The sequence below is a fragment of the Bubalus bubalis genome, chromosome 3, assembly GCF_019923935.1.
Source record: "Bubalus bubalis isolate 160015118507 breed Murrah chromosome 3, NDDB_SH_1, whole genome shotgun sequence".
Taxonomy (NCBI): Eukaryota; Metazoa; Chordata; class Mammalia; order Artiodactyla; family Bovidae; genus Bubalus; species Bubalus bubalis.
Genome location: NC_059159.1, coordinates 151490743 through 151501821, shown reverse-complemented (window position 1 = coordinate 151501821; position 11079 = coordinate 151490743). Strand labels below are relative to the sequence as shown.

Here is an 11079-nt window from a genome sequence, read left to right as displayed (position 1 = left end):
CTAAACAAGAGAAGCTATTTAAGAATTTACATACTGTAAAAATATGCACATTAGAAGTTAGCTGTGTGGAGAGATATAAGCAGCAGGAAGAGTAGTTGATTGGGGTTGAAGGATATTTATATTTAAGGATATTTAAGGATATCCTTAATTAAATTAAGCAGTAATATTGCTTTTTCTTCCTATTTATATGAATAAATTTATTTATTACAACAAATAACTGCCACTAACAGACACAGGTTCTCCACACACATCTAAATACACAAGAGTAAACAATGACCTGCTGCGTGTACAGTTCCAAGTGGGTTTGTGATCCTGTGATAGCTCTCATGAAAATGGTACATAGTAAACCCCATGCAGGTAAGCACTGTTTATTTATTCTAGTTTTAATTTGAAACTGTTTAACTTTTGACATTATTATCTGTGAAGAACATGTTTCCTTTCACTGTTTTAAAAATTGATATGCCTGCAGAGTGGGGGAATTTTGATGGTTGCTCAAACTAACAGTGATAGCTGAAATATCCTTAAAAATACTTCTTAATAACAGAATTTATTCACATATTTAACATAGACCATGGGTCATCTATAGCTTCAAATCTAAAGATAGAGGAAGTGTATCGGAATTTTAATGCTTTAGTTTTAGTATCCTGTAGTTTCCTACCTTTGTCCCAAAGAATGAAATCCATGTAACTGCTTCTGTGTTCACCAAAGCAGGCACTACTTTGAGCTCTTAAGAGAATATTCAAAACAAAAAGTGTACTTTATCTTCCTCTGCACTTTTTGAGAAACTTGACCAAAATTATAAATTATTCAAGGTTCCTGTTGAGCAGAAACCTTTTCTGTGTTACTGTCTAGAGAACAAACCAAATGAGAACTTTGTGAGAAAAGTGCTGACTTGGAACACATGTTATCAGCAAGCAGGGACCCTGGACAGCAGCTTAATTTTCTCATTTACAAAACACCCCCGTTCACTCTGCTTTTCACCAACTATTAAGGCAAAATCCTGGGGGGTGGGGATTGGCTATGCCTAACAACTTATGCTTAAAAAGATCCTCCTAAGGAGATTTCTCTAATCAAGGAAAATCCCTTCTGTAAGAAGTTGGCAGGTTCTGTGAACCTAGTGGGAAGACTTAATATCTCTGCTGCTGCTGCTGCTAAGTCACTTCAGTCATGTCCAACTCCATGCGACCCCATAGACAGCAGCCCACCAGGCTCCTCCATCCCTAGGATTCTCCAGAATATCTCTATGGATGCTTAAATTACAAGTTCTTTTGGGGGAAAAGACATTAAAATAACTTGAAGGTCTATTTCATTGGCAACTTAGAATAAAAAATATTAAAATAACTTGAAAGTCTATTTCATTGGCAACTTAGAATTTTATTTTTAAACTTTGAAATTTGAAAACAAGACAGCCTAGCTTGAATAATAAAGTTTCCCAATGCTAAATGTGTCCATCTGGAGCTAGTTTTTTTGCCTGAAGTACAAAAGCCAACTTTCTAAAGCTCCTAGGTAAGGACAGTACTGTTCTGATGATCTGTGATTAGATGAACTGATCAATCTCAGTCAGTAACACTCCTTTTTTATTCCTTGATAAGGGTTTAAAATATTCTAGAAAAGACTCATTTTTCTAGTCTTACATAGACAATTTCATTCTCAAGTTTCCTGAGAGGCATATGCCATATACAAGAATCCATATTTATCCTTCTCACTTACATACACTTCACAAATTGGATGGACACACTCATTATATTTATTCACTATCAGGAAGGAGATGATTAGCATTGAGCTGTAAGTACATTCTAATTATCTTGAAGAGCTCACTCATGTTGACATGATCAGGCACTAGGAATTTTATTTTATCCAGGACCAGAAGCTGTTTCTCAGCTTTGTATTTTTCTATTATTACCAAGATTTTGGTAGGATGCTGCTCTGGGATAAGTTGGACATCTTCTACTCTTTGTTTGAAGGTTCTGAGCTGTTAGAAGGTTTTCTCCTGCAATAGCAACTTCTCTTATGTCTCCTCAGCCCGCAGTCATCCCACTGTACTTTATTTGTACCTTTTTAAATCTTGTTTTAGAGTCTTTATTTGTATTTTGTTTGTTTGTTTTTGCTGTTTTGCATCTGGAGCAGCAATTCTCAAACGTTATGTGCATCAAAATCACCCCCAAAACTTGTTAGAACAGAGCGCCTGACCTCACGCCCAGAATGTCTAGGGTCCAAGAACTTTGATCATGCTCTCAACTGATGATGCATGGTACAAGGAAACACTTTGAGCACCAGAAGCTTTGACTAGACCCACAGTCTAGGTCCTTTGAAGGCAGGGTCCATGTCCCTGCATGGACCTTTCATTCATCTTTCATTCCACACAGTATCCAACACAGTAACTTGTAAATAGCTGTTCGGTAGGATGTCTTCATTAGTATTGAATTTCTAGACTTCAAAGGTGTGTCATAGAAATTTCATTCACATTAATATTCTAAGGAAGAATCAGAGTTACAGTGAAGAACCCACAAAGAGTGAAGGAGAGCTCATGATCCATTCCTAAGTCAGCCTGCATCATCAGTGAATAAAGCAAAAGGGGAAAGTGTAAAGCTGGGTAATTTTCAATGTCAAACAGGCAGCAAGTGTTAGATTAATTATTTTAGCTATTATGCAAAAAAGTTTTTTTTAAACTATAGCCTATTTCCAAGTGATTAATAAATTCAGCAAGAGTGTTTTATTAATTACTACTAGGAAAGCCAATACAATTTATATACATTCAAAAATTGTCAGACATGGAAGTTAAAAAAACAGAGACCACCATGAGATGTGCTGTGGATGCCTGGCTTTGAGGCCCAGCTGGGCCCTTGATGCCGTGTGCATTCAGGTACTCAGTTTCTTCTTATGTAGAATGGGTAGCAAAACGATCATGTCTGCTTTTGAGAGATAAGTCCTCAAAACAGTACCCGGCACACAGTAAGTGTTTGCTAAACAAAACAAAACACTAGTAGAGAAATGTAAAGTGGTGCAGCTGCTATGAAAAAGAGTACAGAGATTCTTCAAAGAATTAAAAGTAGAACTGCCATATGATCCATCAATCCCACTTCTGGGTACTTATTCAATAAAAATGAAAACAGAATCTCAAAGAGATATTTTACCCCCCTGTTCATTGCAGTATTATTCATATTAGCCAAGGTATGGGAACAACCTAAGTAATCCCAATGGGTAAATGAATAAACATTGTGTGGTCACCATATACAATATGGTATTATTCAGCCATAAAAAGCAAGGAAATCCTGCCATTTACAACAACATGGATTGACCTTGATGGTGTAATGCTAAGTGAAATAAATCAGACAGAGAAAGTCAAACACTGTAAGACCTCACCTACATATGGGATCTAAAACAACAACAGCAAGTCAAAACAAAAACCAAATCCATAGAAACAGAGAAATGGTGGTGGGCGAGGGACTCAAAAGGTTCAAACTTTCAGTGTTAAATAAATCCTAGGGCCATGTATATACAGCACAGTGACCATAGCTAATAATAACACTGTATATTGGAAAGTTGCTACTAGAGTAGATCTTCAAAGCTCTCATTAAAAAACAACAGTAAAAAACTAAACTAATATGGAATCTTCTCAGGTTAGTCTATGCCTTTGGTGATCACATTTTGTGCACCTGAAATTTAGAACAAGGATGAAGGATACTCAGGCCACTCCTGGGAATAAAAGGCTTTCCAAAAATTCTGTGATTCTCCAAACAGGGGTTACAGAAGCCACTGACAGTGTTTTGTGTACAGAGAATGTTCTGGACACCCCAGGTTGTCTGGTGTTCATATCTGTGTATTCCCAGCTCCTCTTTTTCATTTCTCCCCAAATATCCTGCCACCTCAAGAATGGAGAGAGAATGAGAACAGGAAAGGTAAAACTCGTGTCTTCATCAGCTTTTTCAGTCATGATGTGAGTGGATTTTTGTGGAATGGGAGTAATTTCATGGTAATGATCCCCACTGGAGCCCAAGACAGTCTACATCTTGGACCTGAAGTTGCAGGGTGTTGGCTAGTGTGTATAAACAGAATAACCAACGGAAACCCAACCAACACACAGGCAATCTCTCAGCAATGTTCTTCCTTTTAAAACACGTTAATGTTTCCACTGAGAGCCCTGGAATTCACTGTACATTTTTGCTTTTGCTTCTTATGGCAGCAAAGGGAGGCACTTACAAGTAAGAGACTCATAAAGTGCAAAAATCACTCAGAGATGATGTTTATCCAGCTGGACATCTGCAGTGAGAAACACAATTCAAGAATACAACTGAAGGCAAGGAGCCAGTCCCAAATTATGGATGCAAAGATTGGACAAAGGCAGCAGAAAGGGAAAAGATCATGTGTCAGACTGCTAGTCTTCCTGCTACTTCTCATCTGGCAGTGTTGATCCCACTCATGGAGAAGGCAGCCAGCCCCCACAAGAAGCTCCAGAAACTGCCTACACCATCCTTTCTTCATGCTCAGACACAAGCTCTGTCCTTCCTTCCTTCCTCCTTCTTTCCTCCTTTCTTTCTTTCATTCCTTCCTTCATTCCCTTCTTTCTTCCATCCTTTCTTCCCTGCCTTCCGCTCTCCCCTTTCTTTCTTTCTGGATTTCTTTCTCTCTCGTGTACCCTTCTTCCTTTGACTGAGCTATCTCTCTTGTTATAGAGATTCCCAAACATACACAAAAGTAATGAGAAACACATAACAACCCCCCAGCTATCTATCACCTGCCTCAGGTATATCAACTCTGTGCCAGCCTCGATCTCCTAGCTCTCTACCCCAACTCTCCCTGCAGCCCAATGTTTTCCTGAAGCATTTAAAAATAAACCCCCAAATGTTACTCTTATATGTGTCATTATGTGTCTCTAAGAGAAATTTACTTTTTAAAAACCTAACCAGGCTTCCCTGGTGGCTCAGTGGTGAAGAATCTGCTTGCCAATGCAGGAGACATGGATTCGGTCCCTGATCCAGGAAGATCCCACATGCCATGGAGCAACTAAGCCTGTGCACCACAACTATTGAGCCTGTGCTGGACAGCCTGGGAGCCACAAATACTGAAGCCCAAGTGCCTAGAGTCCACGCTCCACAACAAGAGGAGTCACTGCACATAACAACTAAAGAAAAGCCTGCACAGCAATGAAGACTTAGCACAGTCAAAAATAAATAAATGAAGTTTATTAAAAAAAATAAACAAACTGAAATGCATTAGCATATTTTTCAAAATTTGCTATATTTCCTTGAGATCAGTGTATTTAAAAATTCCTCAAAAAATATTTTTATAGTTATTTTGTTCAAACAAACTCCAATCAACCTCTACATGGTCAATTTAGTTGAGAAGTTTCTCAGGCTTTTTCATCGTGTAATACTTCCCTTCTTCCTGTTTTCACGCCTCATGTCTGACCTGCCCAATTTCCCAGTCTAGGTTTCACTAAATTGTATCCTCACGGTTGTCAAAAGTTCAGGAAAAAACAACAACAACAACAGAAGTAAAGCCAGTGAATCACTGAAGTAGTAATTAGTAAAAGGTACAGGGAATTCTGCTCAATGTTACGTGGCAGCCTGGATGGGAGGGGAATTTGAGGGGGCTATGGGTACATGTTGGAGAAGGCAATGGCACCCCACTCCAGTACTCTTGCCTGGAAAATCCCATGGACGGAGGAGCCTGGTAGGCTGCAGTCCATGGGGTCGTTAAGAATCGGACATGACTGAACGACTTCATTTTGACTTTTCACTTTCATGCATTGAAGGAGGAAATGGCAACCCACTCCATTGTTCTTGCCTGGAGAATCCCATGGACAGAGGAGCCTGGTGGGCTGCAGTCCATGGGGTCGCACAGAGTCGGACATGACTGGAGTGACTTAGCAGCAGCAGCAGCAGCATGGGTACGTGTATATGTACAACTGAGTCGCTCTGCTGTCCACCTGAAACTATCACAGCATTGTTAGTTGGTTATGCTCTAACATAAAGTAAAAGGTAAAAAAAAAAAAAAAGTTTATTGTGCACAGACCAAAAAGACAGACTACAAACGGGGAGCACTCAAACCCAAACATGGTATATTGTTGTAAAGCAGTGTGAAGTTAGTGACTGTATTTTTCAGAGTAATCGATTAAAACATTAGACTTTTCTTGAATGAAAGGGAATTGGTTAGTGGTTACCTCATATCAACTGGGAGGAACAGTTCATATTTTTTGCTTATGATTTTCAGAGGCATAAGCAACAAGTGACCCACGTCAAGTTACCCTCACTTGTCCTACAAAATCAGCTAAATAAAGCTTTGTTTGTATGACTAAACTGGTTTTGTCTGCTCAGGGAATTTTCAAGTCTGGTCTCTGTTTGAGTTTGATTTGAGCATGATTTAACTAACACATTCCTTTGCTCCCATAGTTTGGAGGTTTGTTTAGACTGGGTTATGAACTTTTCAGTGTGAGTTGTCCATAGGTGGTGTTGGTGGTTCCTTTTGCACCCCTAATGTTTTGTTACCCAGGTTTAGTGGATTTGAAATTAATCAGTAGTAAGCTGAGGTATTGTCATCCTGATCCACTCATCAAATGTTTCCCATCAGCCTCATGTTAATTACATTTATTTATTGCCCAGATCTGTTTTTCTTTCAGTCAGTTCAGTTCAGTCACTCAGTCGTGTCCGACTCTTTGCGACCCCATGGACTAAAGCACACCAAGGCTCCCTGTCCATCACCAACTCCCGGAATTTACTCAAACTCATGCCCATTGAGTTGGTGATGCCATCCAACCATCTCATCCTCTGTCGTCCCCTTCTCCTCCTGCCTTCAATCTTTCCCAGCATCAGGGTCTTTTCAAATGAGTCAGTTCTTTGCAACAGGTGGTCAAAGTATTGGAGTTTCAGCTTCAGTATTAATCCTTCCAATGAATATTCAGGACTGATCTCCGTTAGGATGGATTGGTTGGATCTCCTTGCAGTCCAAGGGGACTCTCAAGAGTCTTCTCCAACACCACTGTTCAAAAGCATCAATTCTTTGGCACTCAGCTTTCTTTATAGTCTAACTCTCACATCCATACATGACTACTGGAAAAACCAAAGCCTTGACTAGACGGACCTTTGTTGGCAAAGTAATGTCTTTGCTTTTGAATATGCTGTCTAGGTTGGTCACAACTTTTCTTCCAAGGAGCATCTTTAAATTTCATGGCTGCAATCACCATCTGCAGTGATTTTGGAGCCCCCCAAAATAAAGTCTGTCATTGTTTTCCCATCTATTTGCCATGAAGTGATGGGACCAGATGCCATGATCTTCGTTTTCTGAATGTTGAGCTTTAAGCCAACTTTTCCTTTTCTCCTTTCACTTTCATCAAGAGGCTTTTTAGTTCTTCTTTGCTTTCTGGCATAAGGGTGGTGTTATCTGCATATCTGAGGTTATTGATATTTCTCCTGGTAATCTTGATTCCAGCTCGTGCTTCCTCCAGCCCAGCATTTTGCATGAGGTACTCTGTATGCAAGTTAAATAAGCAGAGTGACAATATACAGCCTTGACGTACTCCTGTCCCGATTTGGAACCAGTCTGTTGTTCCATGTCCGGTTCTGTTGCTTCTTGATCTGCATACAGATTTCTCAGGAGGCAGGTCAGGTGGTCTGGTCTGGTTTTTTCATTAGTGGTTGCAAAATGGTGATTTGTTGTTGTTGTTGTTCTGAATTTATTACAATATCGCTTCTGTTTTTTAGTTTTTTGGCTACAAGGCATGTGGAATCTTAGCTCCCCTACCAGGATTGAACTCGCACCCCTTGCACTGGAAGGTGAAATCTCCACCACCAGACCACCAGGGAAGTCCCTGTTCTGCATTTATTAGCATAACTTCTATAACTATTTGGTTAACCTGAAACAGAATTTGTATAAGAAAGGCAGAATCAATACATAATGCTTTCTCTTACTGAATTTTCAGAATAATTGTGAATCTATAATGAAGACGACTTCCTTTTTTTTTTTTTTTGTCATTATAAACATGTAGAACTTGTGTCTGCTTTATTTCAATACATTTAGTCACTTATTTGACTGTGTGGATCACGATAGACTGTGGAAAATTCTGAAAGACATGGGAATACCAGACCACCTGACCTGCCTCTTGAGAAATCTGTATGCAGGTCAGGAAGCAACAGTTAGAACTGGACATGGAACAACAGACTGGTTCCAAATAGGAAAAGGAGTATGTCAAGGCTGTACATTGTCACCCTGATTATTTAACTTATATGCAGAGTACATCATGAGAAACACTGGACTGGAAGAAACACAAGCTGGAATCAAGATTGCTGGGAGAAATATCAGTAACCTCAGATATGCAGATGACACCACCCTTATGGCAGAAAGTGAAGAGGAACTCAAAAGCCTCTTGATGAAAGTGAAAGAGTGAAAAAGTTGGCTTCAAGCTCAACATTCAGAAAACGAAGATCATGGCATCCGGTCCCATCACTTCATGGGAAATAGATGGGGAAACAGTGGAGACAGTGTCAGACTTTATTTTTGGGGGCTCCAAAATCACTACAGATGGTGACTGCAGCCATGAAATTAAAAGATGCTTACTCCTTGGAAGGAAAGTTATGAGCAACCTAGATAGCATATTCAAAAGCAGAGACATTACTTTGCCATCAAAGTTTCATCTAGTCAAGGCTATGGTTTTTCCTGTGGTCATGTATGGATGTGAGAGTTGGACTGTGAAGAAGGCCGAGCACCTTTTGAACTGTGGTGCTGGAGAAAACTCTTGAGAGTCCCTTGGCCTGCAAGGAGATCCAACCAGTCCGTTCTGAAGGAGATCAGCCCTGGGATTTCTTTGGAAGGAATGATGCTGAAGCTGAAACTCCAGTATTTTGGCCACCTCATGCGAAGAGTTGACTCATTGGAAAAGACTCTGATGCTGGGAGGGATTGGGGGCAGGAGGAGAAGGGGACGACAGAGGATGAGATGGCTGGATGGCATCACTGACTCGATGGGCGTGAGTCTGAGTGAACTCCGGGAGTTGGTGATGGACAGGGAGGCCTGGCCTGCTGCGATTCATGGGGTCGCAAAGAGTCAGACACGACTGAGCGACTGAACTGAACTGAACTGAACGGAGTCACTTATTGTCTGTGGCCCATCAGTTGTTCCATCTTTCGCCTGTAGGGGCTCCTCCAGTTTGGCTCTTGGACACAGTTCCTTAGTTTCTGGCAACAGCCCTATTTTGGGCCACAGTACGTCTCAGGATCATTTTGGACTGTACCTGCCCCAGAACAGCCATTTCTCTAGGAACTCTGGTTCCTGTTAGTGAAAAATAGCATTTGGAGACCACAGTCTGGGAACTGGGAGTGGAAAGTGTGTGTGTGTGCCCACTGAGACTGTCTAGTCCTTGAATCTAGGCTTCTTCTTTGCTGTTGTTTTTAACAGCACATTATATAAGCTCACATTATAAGCTAATACTCACCTTTCCAGAGCAAATGTAGGATGTAAGTTTGTAGGGTTTCAAGTGTGATGATAAGAATGTATTCCTTTTCTTACATTGAAATTTTTAGTTTCTAAGGATTCCTACATAATTATGTATTTGATCTCTTTGGTCTTTCTGTATCTCTGTGTATATGTGCGTGCGTGTGTGTGTATATGTGTGTGTACACATGTACATATATATGTTTTTCTATATATGTCTATGTGGATAGTTCAAATAGCAATGTCAGTTTTACTATTAAATGTAAGAATCTAAAATGAAAGAAAAGTTTGTGAACTGAATGGCAAGAAGCCATAGTGATAACAGTGTACTTGAAGTGCATGAAGAGTTTCTGCACTCAATGAAAATGCCAAAATCAAGAGGAATTAAAGAGGATTTCAGTGTATGTACTTACCTGACTGTGAGATTGCTCTCAAACTAAATCTCTGAAACCATGTTCTTAGAGGAGTCTTGCCACTAAGAATATTTAACAATAGACAGTTATTGGTGTCCAGGGTCTTAGGTAAGAAGAGACAGAAAGATCTTTTCATCTGCTTCTAGGAAGATTTACAGAGAATATGTTGACTGTCTTGATTTTAACTGTTTCTTGTAGGTCTGTAACTCCTTCCTTTTAACTTGGACCTAGGGGTGGCGTCAAAGAAGTGAAAGTGAAAAGATGATTGTAACTTTTCCAATTTCATCACTTTTCTCTAAGCTTCCTCACTTCTCTCAAACTCACCGTGGGTTGTTTTTAGAGAGTATCAGCCTAATAAGCATGATAAAAAGTCAAGCCAATTTATACTCTTGCATTTGCATCTTAAAACCTTCTCTGATTTTATTAAAGAGGCATGTTAAAACCTTCCTCTGTTTACTTCCTTTCCTTTCAGCCGTGTTTCATCTTATCCTGCTGTTGTTCACAACATGCCCCAGGTTTCATGTCCAGGAAAAGGACCGCATGCTGACATACACAGTTATATTTAAAGTGAATAGCCCTTGATTTGTTTAGTAATTAAGTTAGTAATCATATATTTTACTGTTTGTTACTTAATAAAAAGGATGATTGGCACTTTATTATAAGCATTGCCAACTATTCTTAGAAAATATTAACTCATTATTTTAAAAAGCTGTTTTGGAGTATTGACTATGGGATTAATCCCGAGTTTTCCTGAGGATGGTGATGCGGGTACCTGTTTGCAGCTCACTTGAAGTGGCCCCAGTTGTCAGTTTGGAAAACATGGAGAAAACCAGACAGGATAAGCTCATTTTTGAGACTGACTTGTATGCCTGCCTGCACTCTTCTTTCATTTAATTTCCCAGAGCACCATGGTCCAAGGGGTAAACTCTACCCTAAAGTAGGGATTGAAAACCATGAAAGGATTTGCTCACAGTCACAGCTAATAGGTGACAAGAGAGTTTTAATCCTGTCTTCATCTTGCATATACATATCCCTGCACCCCTGCACCCACTCGCCTTTCCCTGAACCTGGCTGGAGAAACCCATCTGAGTTGAACCTTAAAGTGAAAGAATCCAGTTAAAGAGTGAGTGCGTGGGGTCAGGGGGTGTCCTATCTCCTGCTGACAACACAGCATCTTACTCAGAGTCAGGTTCAAAACTGTGCTTATTGAATGGAAGAAGTTGATGAAAGCCAGATTCTC

General features: G+C 40.0%; 1 pseudogene; it reads right to left on the bottom strand.

Moving 5' to 3' along the window:
* Positions 1-1650: 1650 nt before the first annotated feature.
* LOC102414479 overlaps positions 1651-11079 on the bottom strand; it is a 103176-nt pseudogene continuing 93747 nt past the window's right edge.